This window comes from Silurus meridionalis, chromosome 24, assembly GCF_014805685.1.
Source record: "Silurus meridionalis isolate SWU-2019-XX chromosome 24, ASM1480568v1, whole genome shotgun sequence".
In the NCBI taxonomy this organism is placed as follows: Eukaryota; Metazoa; Chordata; class Actinopteri; order Siluriformes; family Siluridae; genus Silurus; species Silurus meridionalis.
The window spans coordinates 17,403,736-17,421,734 of record NC_060907.1 but is presented as its reverse complement, the minus strand read 5'-3'; the positions used below and the strand labels follow the sequence as shown (position 1 = coordinate 17,421,734).

At 38.1% G+C, this 17,999-nt stretch overlaps 1 long non-coding RNA gene across 2 annotated transcripts in view; it reads right to left on the bottom strand.

The window, feature by feature from the left end:
- The window catches only part of LOC124378311, an 89,707-nt gene that overhangs the window by 59,477 nt on the left and 12,231 nt on the right, over positions 1 to 17,999 (bottom strand). Inside the window, exon 3 of one of the 2 annotated variants that reach the window (XR_006924201.1) lies at positions 3,947 to 4,476. The exons of the other annotated variant lie outside the window; for it this stretch is intronic. This is a non-coding gene — a long non-coding RNA (uncharacterized LOC124378311). Of the gene's footprint in view, positions 1 to 3,946; positions 4,477 to 17,999 lie in introns of those variants that run through there. 2 annotated transcript variants of the gene reach the window in all.

Below are 17,999 nucleotides of genomic sequence, written 5' to 3'. Positions count from 1 at the left end.
TTGTCTGTCTGTATGAAGACTTTTGACACATTGTACAACAACAACAACAACAAAAAGACAATGAATAAAATAAAGAAAGAACGAACAAATTAAGAAAGGACAAATGAGTGAATGTGTAGTGCAGTTCCAAATTTGCAGCTTCTCTGAGTTGAGCTAAAGCAGCTGATTGGCTGGTTACTGTCCACCCACTATGACATCATAATCATCGGTTTGGTATTGTGATGCGTCAACATTTTTGTAAATGTCTTCTGTCTAAAACATCGTGACCGTGAAGTTGATGTCGTCGAGTGATTAGCAGAAATCACAATATCGTATGATTAATCTACAGGGAGAACATTCCAGAGCTTGCTGGAGTCACTGCAGTGGGATTATTAAAAAAAAAACCCATGGAACTGAGGGACAGAAAAAAAAGGACCTGAGGAAAACCGGTTAGATTTGGCAAGACAGAGACATGGAGGGATAATTAGACCATGAGGGAATTTTACATTCGGCAACAAGACACTTTTGTGTGCAAACGCTGTCATGAAGATGCGAGCTAAAGAGACGCTAACTGGTTTTATCCGCCTTCGGGGACCGCAACAAATCACGAGTGCACTTTCTGCCTGCTAAACTTCTGCCTTGGCTAGGGCTGAACTGCTAAATTCTAGTATTAAACCACAGCCAGGTTCACTATATAGGCCACATGAACTGGCTAACAATATGTGGAGCTCTGTGTTTTAGTGAACATAGTTTTCGATTTTACTGTGTACATCACGGGGTGTCGTTTCTAGAGGTTTAGAGGGGTTAATTTTGAATAACACACTATATGGCATTTATTTACCCCTCAGACTTTTTCCAAGTTGGAGGCATTGTATAGGATTTGTAAGATCTTGATTGGCCTGCTGTTTTAACAGCAAATGGGGACTAAATTGGATGTACAAAAAGCACAGTCTTTTGAGCATTGCAGTTAAATAACTGGCAACCTGAGTGTTAGCATAAGACAGATAGATTATCCTTTCAATTTGTTTTCTAAGTATGTCTAAGGTTGATTGCTAATTGCCTATTTATAAAAACACGTCCTGAATGTGATCTTGTAGCACTGCTCTCCTGGTACCACCTCCTTTCAGGGTAAGAAGTAAGTATTCATAATGGCTCTTCTCCGTTCTGGCACTGAGGTGGTGGAATGATCTTCTCCTAGATGTCCGTACAGCAGAGTCACTGGCTATCTTCAAGCGACGGGTGAAGACATATCACTTCCCTAAACACTTAAACTAACACTTTTCCCGGTTTACTTTGTCTTTTACAATATTTTTTAAAATCTAAACAGAGTTGTAGGCTGAATTATCTGACGTTTGTAATCTAGCGTACCAGTGTAGATGTATTCATTAATAGAGACTCAAAGCACTTTTGTACATCTCTCTGGACGAGAGCGTCTGATAAATAGCGTAAATGTAAATTTAAATGTGATGACTCAAAGATTTAGACTCGGCATGTAAGGGTGAGACATTCCAAATTTTCACAAAGAGCTTCAAAGCTCTGACCTCAACCCTATTGAACACCTTTGGGATTAGAATAAGGACTGCACCCCAGGTCTCCTCACCTCACCTACATCAGTACCTGACTTTACTAACACCCTTGTGGATGAATGATTGCACAAATGGCGCATTCCAAATTCCAGTGGAACATCTTCCTTGAAGAATGGAGGTTATTATAACTGCAAACAGGGACTAAATGTTTATCAGATGTTTAGAAAAGGAGAAACCAATCATGGTCAGGTGTCCTCAAACTTTTCTCCATATGTATGTAGAGTTTTAAAGTAGTAAAATATCATAACTGACCTATTAGTGTGTTTTTTTTGTTTTTTTTTGTTTTGTTTTTTTTAAACACTTTTTGGTTGTGACTCAAAATTTCAAACGTGGCCATGTGTATAAAAGGGCGAGACATTCAGAATTTTCTCAGCGAAGGTGAGCTGGATTAAAGCCCCTTGTTTGCATTCGTTCCCGGGAATCGCTGCATTTTTCAGTGAGCAATCTGTCGAGCGAAAGTCCTCCGAGCCTCAGCATTGAATAATACATGCTTCAGAATACGCAGACTCTGTATAATAAAAATAAATAAATAAAAAAAACCTATGAATTAATCACAACCAAGATTGTAAACACCCTCACATCTCGGAATACGAACTGTTTATGATGGATTTGGATGTGCAGACAAGCTGCTTCCTGTATTTCGGAGTAAAATAAACCGAGAAAAAAAGCAATGATCAAGCAATGATAATCCTGGATTTATCCTTAAAGTAACTTGAATTCTTGAGTCAAAATGGCTTAGCTTAGCTTTAACATAATCGGCTAATCTAAAAAAAGAACAAGCGACTTCACAATTTGCCTTAGCATGAACCAATAGCTTCAAACACACCCTGGCTCGAAAACTTAGCTAGTCAGTGGTATCTAATTTAATTAGCTAGCTACTAGCACAGTTAGCATAGTGCTGTCTTTCATAGCCGGCTAGTAATGTCCCCATGTTACATACTGTAAAGCATTCACATTAAGAAATATATTGTGTAATATAAAGTGAACACTATGTCTTTAAGTCAAGTCTATATTGTATAATAACTGTGGGGACATGTCCACAGTGATTAGGACATTTTGGACACAAACGCAACGCAGTGATTATGATGTTTATGCGTCCTATGTGGACTATATAGTACCTAGAGATTTTATAGATGTTAGAGATGTCCACAAGTTCATTGGTTTGGCAAGTGCACATGGCACAGAGGCTGGGTGATGGTGAAGATGTGGACTATGTAGTAAGCAGGGTTTTTGGTTTGAAATACACCCACATAAACAGGGTAGTAAACATGGTCTTTGGTTCTCATGGCGAAAAAGTGCCCATTGTTTGGGGCACACCCACAGGGGCTGGGCGATTGTGTGGAGGTGGATTAAGTAAGGGTTTTTTTTTTTTTTACAATAGTGAATACATTAAGAAAGTGAATGTGGTTTGGGACACACCCACAGGAGCCTAAAGATGACCTGTATGCAAAAAATGCAGTAAATTTGGTCTTTTAGAACATGTCTACAATAGACTAATTGTGAAAAAGTGCACATGGTTTGGGACACACCCAACGAGCCTGGTGATGGTGTGGATGTGGACTATGCAGTAAAGAGTGGTTTGGGATTGGAACATGTCCACAATGGCCTACCTAGTGGAAAAGTGCAAATGGTTTGGGACGCACGCACCCAGTATTTATTTTATTTGGAAGTCCACAAATTGCCACATTTAGTGAAAAGTGGCACATTGTTTGAGACCTGATAATCGTGCATGTGTAGATCATGTAGTAAACTGTGTTTATTTGTTTGGCATGTCCACAGAAGCCAATATAGTAATAAGGAGCAGTTTCATAAGGAGCCTAAAGATGACATGTATGCAGACTATGAGGTGAAAAGTTTTTTGGGTTGGGACATGTCCACAATGGCCTATATGGTGAAAAATTACATTGGTGGTATAATTAATACAGGAAACACACACACACACAAATAAATACATATACATTATATATATATATATATATATATATATATATATATATATATATATATATATATATTAAAAAAGGCATGTGGTTTGGAGTTCCTTCACAGTCTGTGTAGCATGTCTACTATTTTCAGATATACCCCATAGTCCCATGAGTTACTTGTTTTATGCATTTTTGCCGTTTATATTAACACACATTTGCATACATTTGCATAAATTTGCATAATAACCATTTTGGCTGTACATCAAATCTCCCTGTATTATCACATGATCTCCTGAACTTTGGAGCTTAATTAACCCAGACTGATAAGAGAAGACTTTAATGAGTATTTAAAGAAGTTGTGTTGAATTGCAGGGCCACAGTGGACTATGACTGCCTCATTACACGCTAACCAGAAAAGAAAAAAAAAAAAAAAAAACGTGGGAAAAGAACTCAAAACCCTGTCTAATTTTTTATTTTTTTTTATCCAATCCGCCTCCATCGTCTGCATTCGCTCACCACAAAGCGTTTTAATTAAGACATCGTTCTTGAAACGCGACTATGTTTTCTGGTAAAACAAATTTCTTTTTCTACAAAAAAAAATAAATAAAAAAATAAAACGTTTAATCTCGGCACACCGCATCTCACTCCATCATATTCTGTCTGTAATGCATTAAATTATGGGGGAAATGAGAAAACATGGCTGCGTCTGTTTAAAAAGTTGATCGTGCCCAGTCACGCTTGGAGGATCCGATGTCATAATTTTTCCCCCCCTCTGTTTCATTATGTTTGTTATGCTGAGTACACAATAAAAAGATCTGCTGGATTCGTGCCCGGAGTTTTTATTTGCTGTCTGAGGACATTGAGTCTCATCTCGGCTGTGGAGCGGCTTTCCTGTTCTCCGGAAAGATCTTCAAAACTCAGTGGAGAACTCACAAACATGCAGGTTTAATCCAAAAGCCATTATACACTCAGGAAAAACAGTTGTGCTGAAGAAAAAAAAAAAAAACAAACACTAAATCAAACATCAATAACTGAAAACCTCTCTTGGGGAGTGTGAGCAAATGTTATGGTTTTGTCTTTCAAATCTCTTTACTCACTCACTGGGAAAAACTAGGTTCCTCAAATCATGCTCTCTCAGAACTCCATGTTCAAATACCGTTATGTTCCAAATATATTCCACATCGATATATTTCCATGCTCCTGAAGTTCCTGAAACCTCATGGTCCCAGAAAGACAAGTTCTACGCTCCTCAGTACTACATTCCTCAGACCTGATGTTTTCAGATCCCTAAATCAAAAAAATTCCAGACGACTATATAACCTATTTTTCATGAAGCATAAGTTTCCAAAAACCAATATAGCAAGAAATGCATGTTCCTTGGCCCCAATGTTCCCACAAACCTGATGTATCCAGAGGTCTACAAAGTTTTTAAAATCTATGTTCACAAAACCAAATTATAAGAACATATCCATGTTCTAATAATTATAGTTCCACAAACCTCTTCACACACATTTCCAAGATCTAATTTTCTCAAAATCTCCTCAGAAATCTGTTCCCAGATTTTCTTTTTTCACAAACCTCATTATGATAATTAGGATTAAACATAGAACCACATGTTCCCCATATTTAACTAAAAACCAAAGTGATTCAAAAACACATCTCTATATCAAAATAGCTTCCAAATAATCATGTTTCCTAAAACTATATGTACCTCAAAACATATGTTCCCAGTTCCTGTGTTCCAAGAGGCCTAAACTACTGACTACTAAACTAATCTAAATGCTGTTAGATCATGATATTCCCTAGATCTTGTTTCCAAAACCCAACGTTCCGAGATCATTTTCCCCAAAACCTGTTTTTACAACACTGCATTCCTCAATCGTGATGTTTTCAGACCTATATATTCCCAAAATATTTCATAAATGTATTCCCAATACTATATTCCAGACCACTATATCCATGTTTCTTGAAGCCCAAGATAAAAAAAAAAAAACAAAAGCCACAAAGTTCCCCAAGCCTAATGTTCTTTATAGTTCTAAAAATAAAATCTTTAAAATCTATGTTCACCAAACCATATTTTCTCCATGTTCTCAGATTATTATAATTTCAGAAACCTTTGTTTCCACAATATAACATTCACAAAACCCCAAATTCCCAGAATGGCATGTTTCTCATCCCTGATGTTCCATAAATTATATGTTCTCCATATGTTCATAGAACTAGAGGTATCAAAACACATGTTCCCAGTTTATGTGGTTGAAGAGGCCTAAACAATATTCCCCATGTTTCTTGTCAAAGTTTCCAAAACTCCAAAAAATATTGCAAGAAATGAAAGTTCCCCAAACCTGATGTTCTTTATATTTCTAAAAAAATAATATATCGTTTCAGAAATATTTTTTTTACAATATAACATTTCCAAGACCTCATATACCCTAAATCCTATCTCAGTAATCTATGTTCACTGTTTTTTTTCTTTTCACCAAACTCAATCATTAGGATCCAACATAGAACCCTGTGTTCCCCAAAAAGCTAGGGAAAACATTTCTACAGCATGTTCCTAGAACTGTATGTACCCCAAAACATAGGTTTCCAATTCTTGTGTTCCCAAAGCCCTAGTTTTACTAATCCCAATGTTCTCAGATTATTAGCTGGATTTCTAGAACCTTATTTTTCAAAATTATACAAAATAACATCTACAGCGATAGTTTTTTAAATACTTACATTCCTAGCACTTTATGTTCTCAGATAATTATATTCCCCAGATCTACCTTGTGTTCTCAGACTTAAATAAAAAAAAAAAAAAAACTATATTTTGGAGCCTATATTCCCAGGACTTGTTGCTTCCAGAACCTGTTGCTCCCAGAAGCCCCTCGTTCCCAAAACACTAGTCCCCCCCTCAAATCCAATGTTCACAAATCACCCATACAGTATTCTTTAAACTCTATATCCATGGAGACCTGTGTCCTCAGTTTCAGCTACACTGCATAAAATTGATTAAACTATTATATAAAAACACGATGAAACATTTCTGGTCTCTTTGGGGGCTGTACTGTGCATTTTTTATATAGTGACAGGAAAGTCGTGTTTTTAATTAAACAACTTAGTTTGGCATTTCGCCATTACGCAATGAGTGTCGTGCCCTTGTTCTCTCAACTCTCAGAAGTTTACAAAATTTATCTTTTAGGTGGTTTTCATACTTTCACACTTTTGGTGCAGTCCAAATCCTAGGGTTCCCATTGTCCTCTGCAGCATTGGACTGGATTTAGACTTGAATTTACATCAAACCCTGGTGCATTTGTGTTCATCTTGCCCCATATTAAATGCAGACAACACACCCACATTTCCACACTGTTGAACCCAGACTCCTCAAATGGAAGAAAAACATGTGAAAAAAGAAAGCTCACTTTTTCCAGGTCCCCCAAAACTTCCCTATCACTGTTGGGTAACTAATAATGTCGCTATAGGCAAAAAAAAATGTGTTAAACAGATTATAAAAAATACTTAACTTAAATACAGGTGGTTTCATTGGTTCAAATACAGAAATGTACATTCTGCACTGGCGTTTACACACTATCACCTTCAAAATACAGCAATACAGCGCTCCTGGTGTTCCTGTGACTTCTGGAATGTGTCGGAAAGTCTTCTTTTCAAGTGTGTCAAGCCCCTTTTTCGATTCGTACCTGATCTCTGCAACGGTGTCAAAGAAAACCGGTGAGCCGGATCTTTGTCTTCGGGAAGAGGGCGAATTCTCAATGATCATCATGCACAAGTTGTCCGTATGGTTTTGACATTTTACTCAGTGATAGTTTAAGAGTTACAGCTCTGAATTACTGCTCAGAAGATGAGGGGATTAAACCCCAGTATCACCAAGGTGCCACTGTTGGGCCTTTGAGCAAGGGGGCGCTGTATGGGCCCAAGGGCGCTGTATCATGGGCTGACTCTGCATTCTGTCCACAGCTTCCTAATCAGCTAATATATAAAAGAGGTAAGGATTTCATCATCTTAATTTCTTACACCTGTGCAACTCTACAACAGTTTTTAGCATTAGCATTATTATTTACCTACAACATATATTTGGCTGCCTAATTTTCTTATATACAAAAAGATATTCTAAAGTAGTTATACGCAGACCTCATTTAATTTTCCCGTCTTGCCCTCAGCTGTGATTTACCAGAAAACAGAAATTCCACCCCAGTGGCTATATGAATTATGGCTATATGATGCTAGCAGCCGGTAATGATACAACCCCCAGAGGCAGCACACTTACATTGCTATATTTATCTCAACAGCCAATTTTTTTTTGTCTTTATTTACTGAAAGTCTTTCAGGGGAATATTTTTATCCCACTGTTGTTTCCGGCAGGCTTTTAATTCGTTGGTCACGCTGGGTTTTTGCCGGAAAATGCTGACATTTACTGGTTAACAGAAACCCTGGCACGCACACACACACACACACACACACACACACACACACACACACACACACACACACACAAACCCACGGATGCACACACTGTATCAAAAGCCTCAGTCGATGATGGGGTCGTGTCCAAATCACTGGGCTAGTGCCTTACTCGAACTGCACTAATGACAAGAATAAAACTCAGTGCCCCTTTCACTTAGGAAGCAAGAGTGTGTGTGTGTGTGTGTGTGTGTGTGTGTGTGTGTGTGTGTGTGTATACACACACACACCCAGAGACTGCATAACCACTTTTTTCCACACAAATCAAAGTAATGTTGAGGTAAATCACACCACCGTTGCCACAGCAACAGCGGCAACACCACACTAATTGAGGTGTTGGATTTCGAGATGAAAAGCAAAATATTCTGCCTGTCAATTATAGCGATTGAGAGGGAAAAAGATAGAGAGAGAGACACCGAGACAAACGGACAGAGTGAGAGAGATAGAGACAAGTGATTTTGATTATAATAATGGGAAAAGAGGATTGACCTTGTTAGCATGCTACTCAGAGTGTGTCATTACAGAAGAAGTAATGCAGTGGTGATAAATATACATCGGCAATAAAACAGCATCCGTTTCGCGGAGTCCCGAACAGCGTGCCCCGGGTGGAGTGAAGCAGAATGACGAAGCGATGAGGCTAAGACGTTACGGAGGAATAATATTAGTCACACTGTACAATCCAAAATTATATGTGGGTGTCGCAGTTGGCGGCGATTCCTTAGAACACGTTGATCTTTGTAATGTCACAGATTTGCCTGGTGAGAGATTAAAGTCATTTCGATTTGTATAGCATTTTTAAACAATGCACAAATTTTCCCAATGTGTCTTTACAAATAGGTTGTAAATTTACATTTTTGCCTTATAAATGAATATTATTTATTCATCCCTAGATGAATAGTTTCTCTCTAATTAGCAAGAGTCGAGACAGTAACAACTCCCACAAATGGACTGAAGAAGAAACCTTGGGAGGAACCATCAAATCCAATGTCTATTAATAAGTTTGATCATTCTTGAGGTTATCATCTGTTCACTGATGGACACTTAAATGCAAAACTCTTAATGGCAAAGGAAAATTAAAGCACTGCCACCAAGGCACCACTGTACATCTAACAATACAGCCTTTAACGTCCACTGACATCACAACTGTCAACACTAATTAAGTTTTCACAGATTCTTCTCGCCGTTTTGGCTTTCCATCTACATTGAGACCACCGTTTTTCATTATGTTCAAACTTTAACTTGTTCTTGTAGCCACATAAGTTTGCTTTGTTCTAGAAGTAATTCTAACTATACATATCTGTTAGATAAAATCTCTGGATTAGTAAAAAAAGATGGATTTTAGTGATTGTGATGTCACAGAAATAATTAGTATATTTAATTAGCACTTTGATGTATGGTAAATCTATTAAAAACAGATGCATAATTAAAAAAAATGGTATGATGAGGTATAAAATATTAAATAAATAAAAAAATACAAATTAAATTAAAGTCTAGCAGATCAAAGGAGGTGGTCTTCCACCTCTGTGTGTCTGTGAATTGCTGCAATGAAGAGACACAGAAGTTACGCATAGTGATAGTTATGTAGATATGCTTGTTCCATACAGAAATAATTTTGAAGATGTGTTCTCTGGCCCCAGCTTCAAGCAATAAAACCTCAGATCAATAATAATAAAATAAAAAAATCAGACTGCCAGTTCACAAAGACTAAATAAACAAAACCTCATGTAGGATGTTGACAAAGTTCTGCTCCAGGGAATAAAAGGAATTAGTTGCAAAACCCTGATCCAGCTCACATCAATCCACAATTGGTCGCTAAAATTGGCTCTTTAATCATTTTTTGATCCACCATACCTGCTGTAATTAAAAGGTGCAGGTCGTTTATTAGTACCTAAATTAATGCAAACTAAATCGGTTTATTTAATTCCTGTTAAAGTTCCCCCATTTATAAAATAGCCATGGTGTTCAAAACTCAAACATTGACAGTTTTTAGGCTGTTCAAATGTTTTGTTAATAGAATTTCTCCAAAGTGGAGGATTCAAGGACAGAGAGTTTAGGTGAACTGATATTTTCAGATGCTGTCAACCCCCGCATTCCTACAATTACTCAAGGTTGTTGATGGTGAATTGGCTGCTTCATATCCCTGAGTGCCCCCATGCTTTTGTTACCTGCTGGCTCTACCATTCAGCTACGCTGCCATAGTTAGTCCTACAGGAGTCTCTGCTTGCACTCTACTTTAACACACTACAGGACAAAAAAACACCTTATATTATCTTTCAATCTCTTTCCCTCGCTATTTCTAGCTACACATGGTAGTCCTGTTTCCTGACAAGATAACGGTACCCTTGTCTTTTGCCTTTCGCACTTGCCCTCATTGTGGTTCTCTACTGCTTCTTGGAGCTTCTATTACCTGAGAATCACTTCTTATTGCTCAAGATCGTCTTGAATGAATAGTGCAAAGATTTCAATGGATGGTCATATATAAACAATAAAGTTTTTAATAATGAATCCTTTCTAATTCAAGTCTTATTCATTGTTTAGTACACAGCTTTTCTGGAATACTATAGATTTAAAGCTTAAACCAAAATGAAGTAAAAGGAAACACCAGAATCATATACTGAAGCCCCTTTCCCAGTTGTGACTCATCTAGTGTTACCCAAAAGAGGAAAACTCCAAGTTGGAGTCTGGGTCTTCTCAAAGTTTCTTCCCCATATCATTTACTTGCCACTGCCACCACGTTTAATTGGCACTGTTGCCTCAATCTTGCTTATTATGGACTCAAATCCAAAACTAATCCTATAATATAATATGAATATTTTAATATACTTTGTATATTGTAAAGCTGGTTTCAAAATTCAGTGTTTAAAAAAAATCAACAAATTGAACTGAATGGAAGCTGAATGGTTCCAATGATTCATTCTTCTAGTATGAGACTTATTTTCGCTCAAGACACTACAATAAAATGGTCATGATTACTCTCAGGAAGGGCCAGAAAAATTATTAATTACCCATTAACGCTTAAAGAATCATTCAAATAGTGTCCGGAGTTCAATACAGTTAAGTCAAATGATATTAAAAATAAAATACTGATTGGTAAGAGGGGTTGACGTCAACTTACTTGGAGTAATATGGGATGGGAAGAACACCTTTTTCGAAAAGTTTGTTTAGGGTTACCCCAGAGGAACATTAAAACCAGAATTTATTCAATTAACCTTTGGAAAATTTTAAATAGGTTTTAGGTATTAAAAAGAAAATAATAAACCGATATGTAGTTGTAAAAACATTATTTAAAACAGAGATCATTTAAAAGTCTTTAGAATTCGAAACAAGATACTACTTGAAAACCTTAATGCAAGGAGAATACGTTTTCTTTAAAGAGTTCTACAAAGTTATACATTGAACCCTAGAAGAACAACCAGTCAATAAAAAATAATTAATAAATAAATAAATAAATATTTATATATAAAAAAGTTAATCAAATATTATATATATATATATATATATATATATATATATATATATATATATATATATATATATATACATTTTATTTTATTTTATATTTATATATTTTTATAGATACAAACACAGCCACCTAATCAAAACGCAAGAAATTTAAAATAACAAGGAAAACAGAAAAAAAAAAAAAATTCTAATTCCACATGCGCTATTCAGATTTGACGTCATCACAAACAGAGGGTGAAGAAGAGAAACGCCAGGCAGACATGTCTTGTGGAACCGAGACAGGTAAATCTTACTCTTCTCGACTTACGAATAATCGACTTACGAACGTCTGGTCCCTATCTATTTTGTTAGTACATTACCATGAGTAACTAAAAGGGTTTTTAGCATTCATAGGGGTTCTACTTGATAAGAAAACAATACTATCAGTTGTTTTAAGAGTGAAACAACCCTTTAGTACCAACAAAATGTGAAATAAGACACACTGGACAGTGTGAGGTACGCATCATGCTAATGCTTTTATTGCATATCTGGTTTCTAAGCAAACATGTCTACACTGCTTAAAGGATTTGAATCTAAAAGAGCACACAGGTGAGTGCGGAATTACGCAGGTGACTTGGTAAATGCTCGATATAAAAGCGGTTAACGCTGGCCAGAGGATGTTAAACATGGCACATTTAGCAAGACTGTCATATTAAATATGGATAAATGTGTTGGCCAAAGGCGCCAATAATCTTTAAACAGAGTGACTTCATTTCCTGACCCCGTGATAAGTTCCTCATTAGCGAGAAGCATCAGTCTCCACTACAACGCTCAGTCTCAAAACAGCAACATGATCAATGCAGTCCAATCAAGACACCAAGCCAGTGAGGGCACAAGCCGTTCCAGTGACTCATTAGCAATCACATCTGTAATATGAGGACTATGGAGAACTGGGTCAATAAATGTGGATGTGGTGAAGCTGATAGTGGACCTTTTTTTTCTTCCAAAAACAGAGAACCAGACTGGATCTAATCCCGGTCTCATTAGTTGGCATGTTTATTTTTACCCATCCTGCCGGATTTATATCTCGTTTTAGATAGCACTGTAACCATGGAGTTGGGCAAAATTGGATGCCTCATCACGGCTGATCGATAACCTCCAAGCTACAAATTTTGTAAAATAACAGCAATATATATATATATATATATATATATATATATATATATATATATATATATATAAACACAGACCTAAAATTGCACAAGACTTGGAGAATAATCGATATTCAGGGCTATTCTTGGGATTCAGCTAAACATACAGAATACATTTGAAACAGTGTCATGATGAACTGTTGAAAGTGAGCAGTGAATTTGATATATATATATATATATATATATATATATATATATATATATATATATATATATATATATATATAGTTTGTATATATGTATGTATGTACTGTATGTATGTATGTATGTATGTATGTGTCTGTTATATTCTGTCATGAGCAGCAATCTTAAAATGAAACTTTTATGCATCAGATATGCTCTTCTATTCCCACGTTTCACGTTTCTTTTGGAGAAACTCATTTCAAATTCGTTTTAAAGCAGCACATCAATGTGAATAAATAAATGATATTACCCGAACCGAGGTGAGGCGAGGCTGAGGCAGTGAAATCATTAAGATTACAATAAACCCCAGGGATATAAACCTTGGAGCGGCTCGAACGTACACTACAACACATATAAAAGACTTCCTGTTTCCAGCAAAATTTTGAGGGACGAAAATTTGCTAAGTAGCAAAACATTAACATAACTGCCAAATACGGAAAGCAAACTACAGTTCCCCCCTTGAGAGACAGAGACCAAACACATCGTTAGAGAACTAGTTGGGTAGTTTGTTCTGTTCCGCATACTATGTGGTGTGTTAAAAAGCTAATATCTTGATAGCTATTTATGTCAAGACCTGAGTATGTGTTAGCAACCTGCATTAGACAACAGAAATCTAGAGGTAGTATAATGGATCCTTTTTGGTAGCTAGAAATTTCATTCAAAAAGCCTTTGGAAACAAAAAACCCTTTCTTCTGAGAACAGAGAATCTGGAAATTAAAATTGATGCAAACGTGACCTACAATATTTATGCTGCTGAAAAATGACATAGAAACTAAACCAGAAATTAGAATTTCATTTGTTTTTTCTTTTGCACCATTGTCCAAAAGCAGCTTTACGGAAATTAATTGATTATGTATATACATTTTAGCATAATAAATTAGTAACTAACTACTTATCCTAATAATAGTAGAGATAGTGGCATGGAAAACATCCATGCCACTGAGCCAAAGAAATGGTTTGAGGAAAAAACCTTGAGAGGAACTAAACTCATCTTCATCTGGGTGACACAGGATGTCCATTCATTATCGTTTCAATATCAAGGAGATCAACTGTGAATGTTGTCCACTACCAGATATATTTACTAACCATCACAATGATCACCATTGAAAGCATTACCCAATGGTTTCCATTGCATTTTTGTACATCGTTAAATCTTTATCATGAAACCAAGACATTATGGAAATGTTTTTTCTTTTTTTTTTTTTTTTTTGCGAGGTAGCTCAAAGGTTAAGGTGTTGATCAAGACTTCAAATCCACCAAGCTGCCACTGCTGAGCCCTTGAGCAAAGCCATCAACTACTTAGTTGTATAAGTAAAATGTAAATCACAATATTTACATTTACAGCATTTGGCAGATTCCCCATTATCCAGGGCAACTTATATATGGTTATAAGGACCTTGCTCAGGGGCCCAGGTCTGTCAGATGGTGTGGATGAAATTTGAACTTACAACCTTCAGATCCAAATTCCAATGTTTTACCCACATAAATGTTACTGGAATGTTCTAATAGTCCATAATCATCATCTTCTTTGGCTTCTCCCATTAGGGGTCGCCACAGTGGATCATCCGTCTCCATACCCCCCTGTCCTCTACATCTGCCTCTTTCAACCCAACTACCTGCATGTCTTCCCTCACCACATCCATAAACCTCTATTCCTCCTTCCTGGTGTCTCCATCCTTAGCATTCTCCTACCGATATACCCCATGTCTCTCCTATGCACATGTACAAACCATCTCAATCTCGCCTCCCTCACCTTGTCTCCAAAACGTCCTACATGAGCTGTCCCTCTAATAAACTTGTTTCTAATCCTGTCCATACTCATCACTTCTAACGAAAACCTCAACATCTTCAGCTCTGCTACCGCCAGCTCCACCTCATGTCTTTTACTCAATGCCACTGTCTTTAAATCATATAACATCGCAGGTCTCACCACAGTCCTATAAACTTTGCCTTTCACTCTCACAGATACTCTTCTATCGCATTCTAATAGTTTATAATAGAGGTACCTAACGGTCCCTTGTGGTGTCTAGTAGATACCAACATGCGATCAACAAGGTGCCAAAGGTGTTCTCTTAATCGTTAATGGTTTCCACTAGACTTCACATTATTAAAACCAATACGATTCTAATTATAACCATTCAATTCGTTAAATGTTTCTACTGTTTATTCCTTTATCACTTATTTGAACAGGGTATTTATGTGTTTTGATTAACCCAGCCATTATGGATGCACAAGCCAGTGCACTCTTAGTGCCGGTCCCAAGCCCGGGTAAATGGGGAGGGTTGCGTTAGGAAGGGCATCCAGCGTAAAACGTGGCAAATCAAATATGCGGATCACAAATGAGAATTTCATACCAGATCGGTCGAGGCCCGGGTTAACAACGACCGCCACAGGTATCGTTAGCCGACAGGGTACCGGTGGAAATTGGGCTACTGTTGGCCGAAGGAGGAGAAGGAGAGGAGGAAGACGTCTACAGAGATGGCAGGAAAAGGAGCAGTGTAGGAGAGTGGAGGTTTGGGTTGGTACTTTAAATGTTGGTACTATGACTGGTAAAGGGAGAGAGATAGCTGATATGATGGAGAGGAGAAAGGTAGATATGTTGTGTGTTCAGGAGACCAAGTGGAAAGGGAGTAAGGCCAGGAACATTGGATGTGGGTTTAAACTGTTTTATCATGGTGTGGATGGAAAGAGAAATAGTGTAGGGGTGATTCTGAAGGAAGAGTACAGTAAGAGTGTAGTGGAGGTGAAGAGAGTTTCTGATAGGGTGATGATCGTGAAGGTGGAAGTTGAAGGGATGATGATAAATGTCATCAGTGCCTATGCTCCACAAGTTGGCTGTGAGATGGAGGAGAAGGAAAGATTCTGGTGTGAATTAGATAAAGTGGTAGATGGTGTACCTAGGGAAGAACGATTAGTGATTCGGGCAGACTTTAATGGGCATGTAGGTGAAGGGAACAGAGGTGATGAGGAGGTGATGGGTAGGTATGGTTTTAAGGAGAGGAATGTGGAAGGGCAGATGGTGGTAGATTTTGCTAAAAGGATGGAAATGGCAGTGGTGAACACTTATTTTAAGAAGAAGGAGGATCATAGGGTGACGTATAAGAGTGGGGGAAGGTGCACACAGGTGGACTATGTGCTATGCAGGAGATGCAACCTGAAGGAGATTGGAGACTGTAAGGTGTTGGCAGGGGACAGTGTAGCTAGACAGCATCGGATGGTGGTCTGTAGGATGGTTTTGGAGGCAAAGAAGAAGAGGAGGAGAGTAAGGACTAAAAGAAGAATAAGATGGTGGAAACTGAAGGAGGAAGAGTGTAGTGTGAGGTTCAGGGAAGAGGTCAGACAGGGCCTTGGTGGTGTGAAGAGGTGCTGGATGATTGGGTAACTACTGCAGGAGTGATGAGGGAGGCAGCTAGGAAAGTACTTGGCGTGACATATGGAAATAGAAAGCAAGACAAGGAGACGTGGTGGTGGAATGAGGAAGTGCAGGAGAGCATAAGGAGAAAGAGGTTGGCAAAACAGAAGTGGGATAGACAGAGTGATGAGAAAAGTAGGCAGGAGTACAAGGAGATGCGGCAGCAGGTAAAGAGGGATGTGGCGAAAGCCAAGGAAAAGGCATATGAGGAGCTGTATGAGAGGTTGGACACTAAGGAAGGAGAAAAGGATTTATACCGATTGGCCAGGCAGAGGGACCGAGCTGGGAAGGATGTGCGGCAAGTTAGAGCAATAAAGGATGGAGATGGAAATGTGTTGACTAGTGAGGAGCGTGTGTTAAGAAGGTGGAGGGAGTATTTTGAGCAGCTTGCAGTACCTGGGGTCAACAGTGCAAAGTAATGGAGAGGTTGTTAGAGAATTAAAGAAAAGAGTGCAGGCAGGATGGAGTGGGTGGAGAAGAGTGACAGGAGTGATTTGTGATAGTAGGGTATCTGCAAGAATGAAAGGGAAAGTTTATAGGACTGTGGTGAGACCTGCGATGATGTATGGATTAGAGACAGTGGCATTGAGTAGAAGACAGGAGGCGGCGCTAGAGGTAGCAGAGCTGAAGATGTTAAGGTTTTCGTTGGGAGTGACAAGGATGGACAAGATTAGAAATGAGTTTATTAGAGGGACAGCGCATGTAAGATGTTTTGGTGACAAGGTTAGGGAGGCGAGATTGAGATGGATTGGACATGTGCAGAGGAGGGACATGAATTATATTGGTAGAAGAATGCTGAGGATGGAGCCACCAGGTAGGAGGAAAAGAGGAAGGCCAAGGGGGAGGTTCATGGATGTGGTGAGGAAAGACATGCAGGTAGTTGGTGTGAAAGAGGCAGATGTAGAGGACAGGGTGGTTTGGAGATGAATGATCCGCTGTGGCGACCCCTAATGGGAGCAGCCGAAAGAAGAAGAAGAAGAAGAAGAAGAAGAAGATTTTTTTTTTTTTGTGTTTTGATTCTTTGGTGATTCTGGGGGAAATGTAAAGGTTTTGTCTACACCACCATAGTGTTAGATAGTGAGTAGGGTAGACCCCAACTTAGGACGTAGGTTAAGTCAAGAAGAGTGACCACTCTATGATGCGTTTCATTGGTAAATAAAGCAGCAAAGGGTAAAATCACTTTACAAATTATGGGAACGCACAAGATCACTCTGAACACGTCTGAACTATGCGAGGTCACGCCAAATAAAGTGTGTCCGATACCCACAATGCATGCCTGTCAGGCATAATTCTTCCCCACACTGTTTGCGGTGTTGTCAAATATACTTTCCGAATGCGGATTTTGAAAGTTTTTATGGAAAAATTTAGATTTGATTCTATTTTTTTTTTCCATCGGCGGTGATATCTCCGAAATGTCGTAAGTCGAGTGGTCTGGGGGTCTGACTGTACTAATTCTTCGTAGAATCCTTTTAGGAGGCAAAGAAAGAACTCTGGCTTTCATTTGCAAATTGAGCTTAATGTCCTTATGGGTAAAACAAACTTAAATCTTAGATCATTTTTAAATATACAGATATGCGCATCTATAACAGCATAGCGTAACAAACGATTCAGACATAAAGAGTCAAGAGGTTACCTACTCGGTTCTGTTTTCTGCACGTAACCTATAGAAATTTTGTGATTCTTTGCTGATAGAAAATGAACAAATCACTCTACGACTCGTTCTTCTGAATCACGTTAAAGACTCGTTCACCCATCATAACCGAGTTGATCGTCTCAGCCATGGCGTTTGTAATGGAGTTTT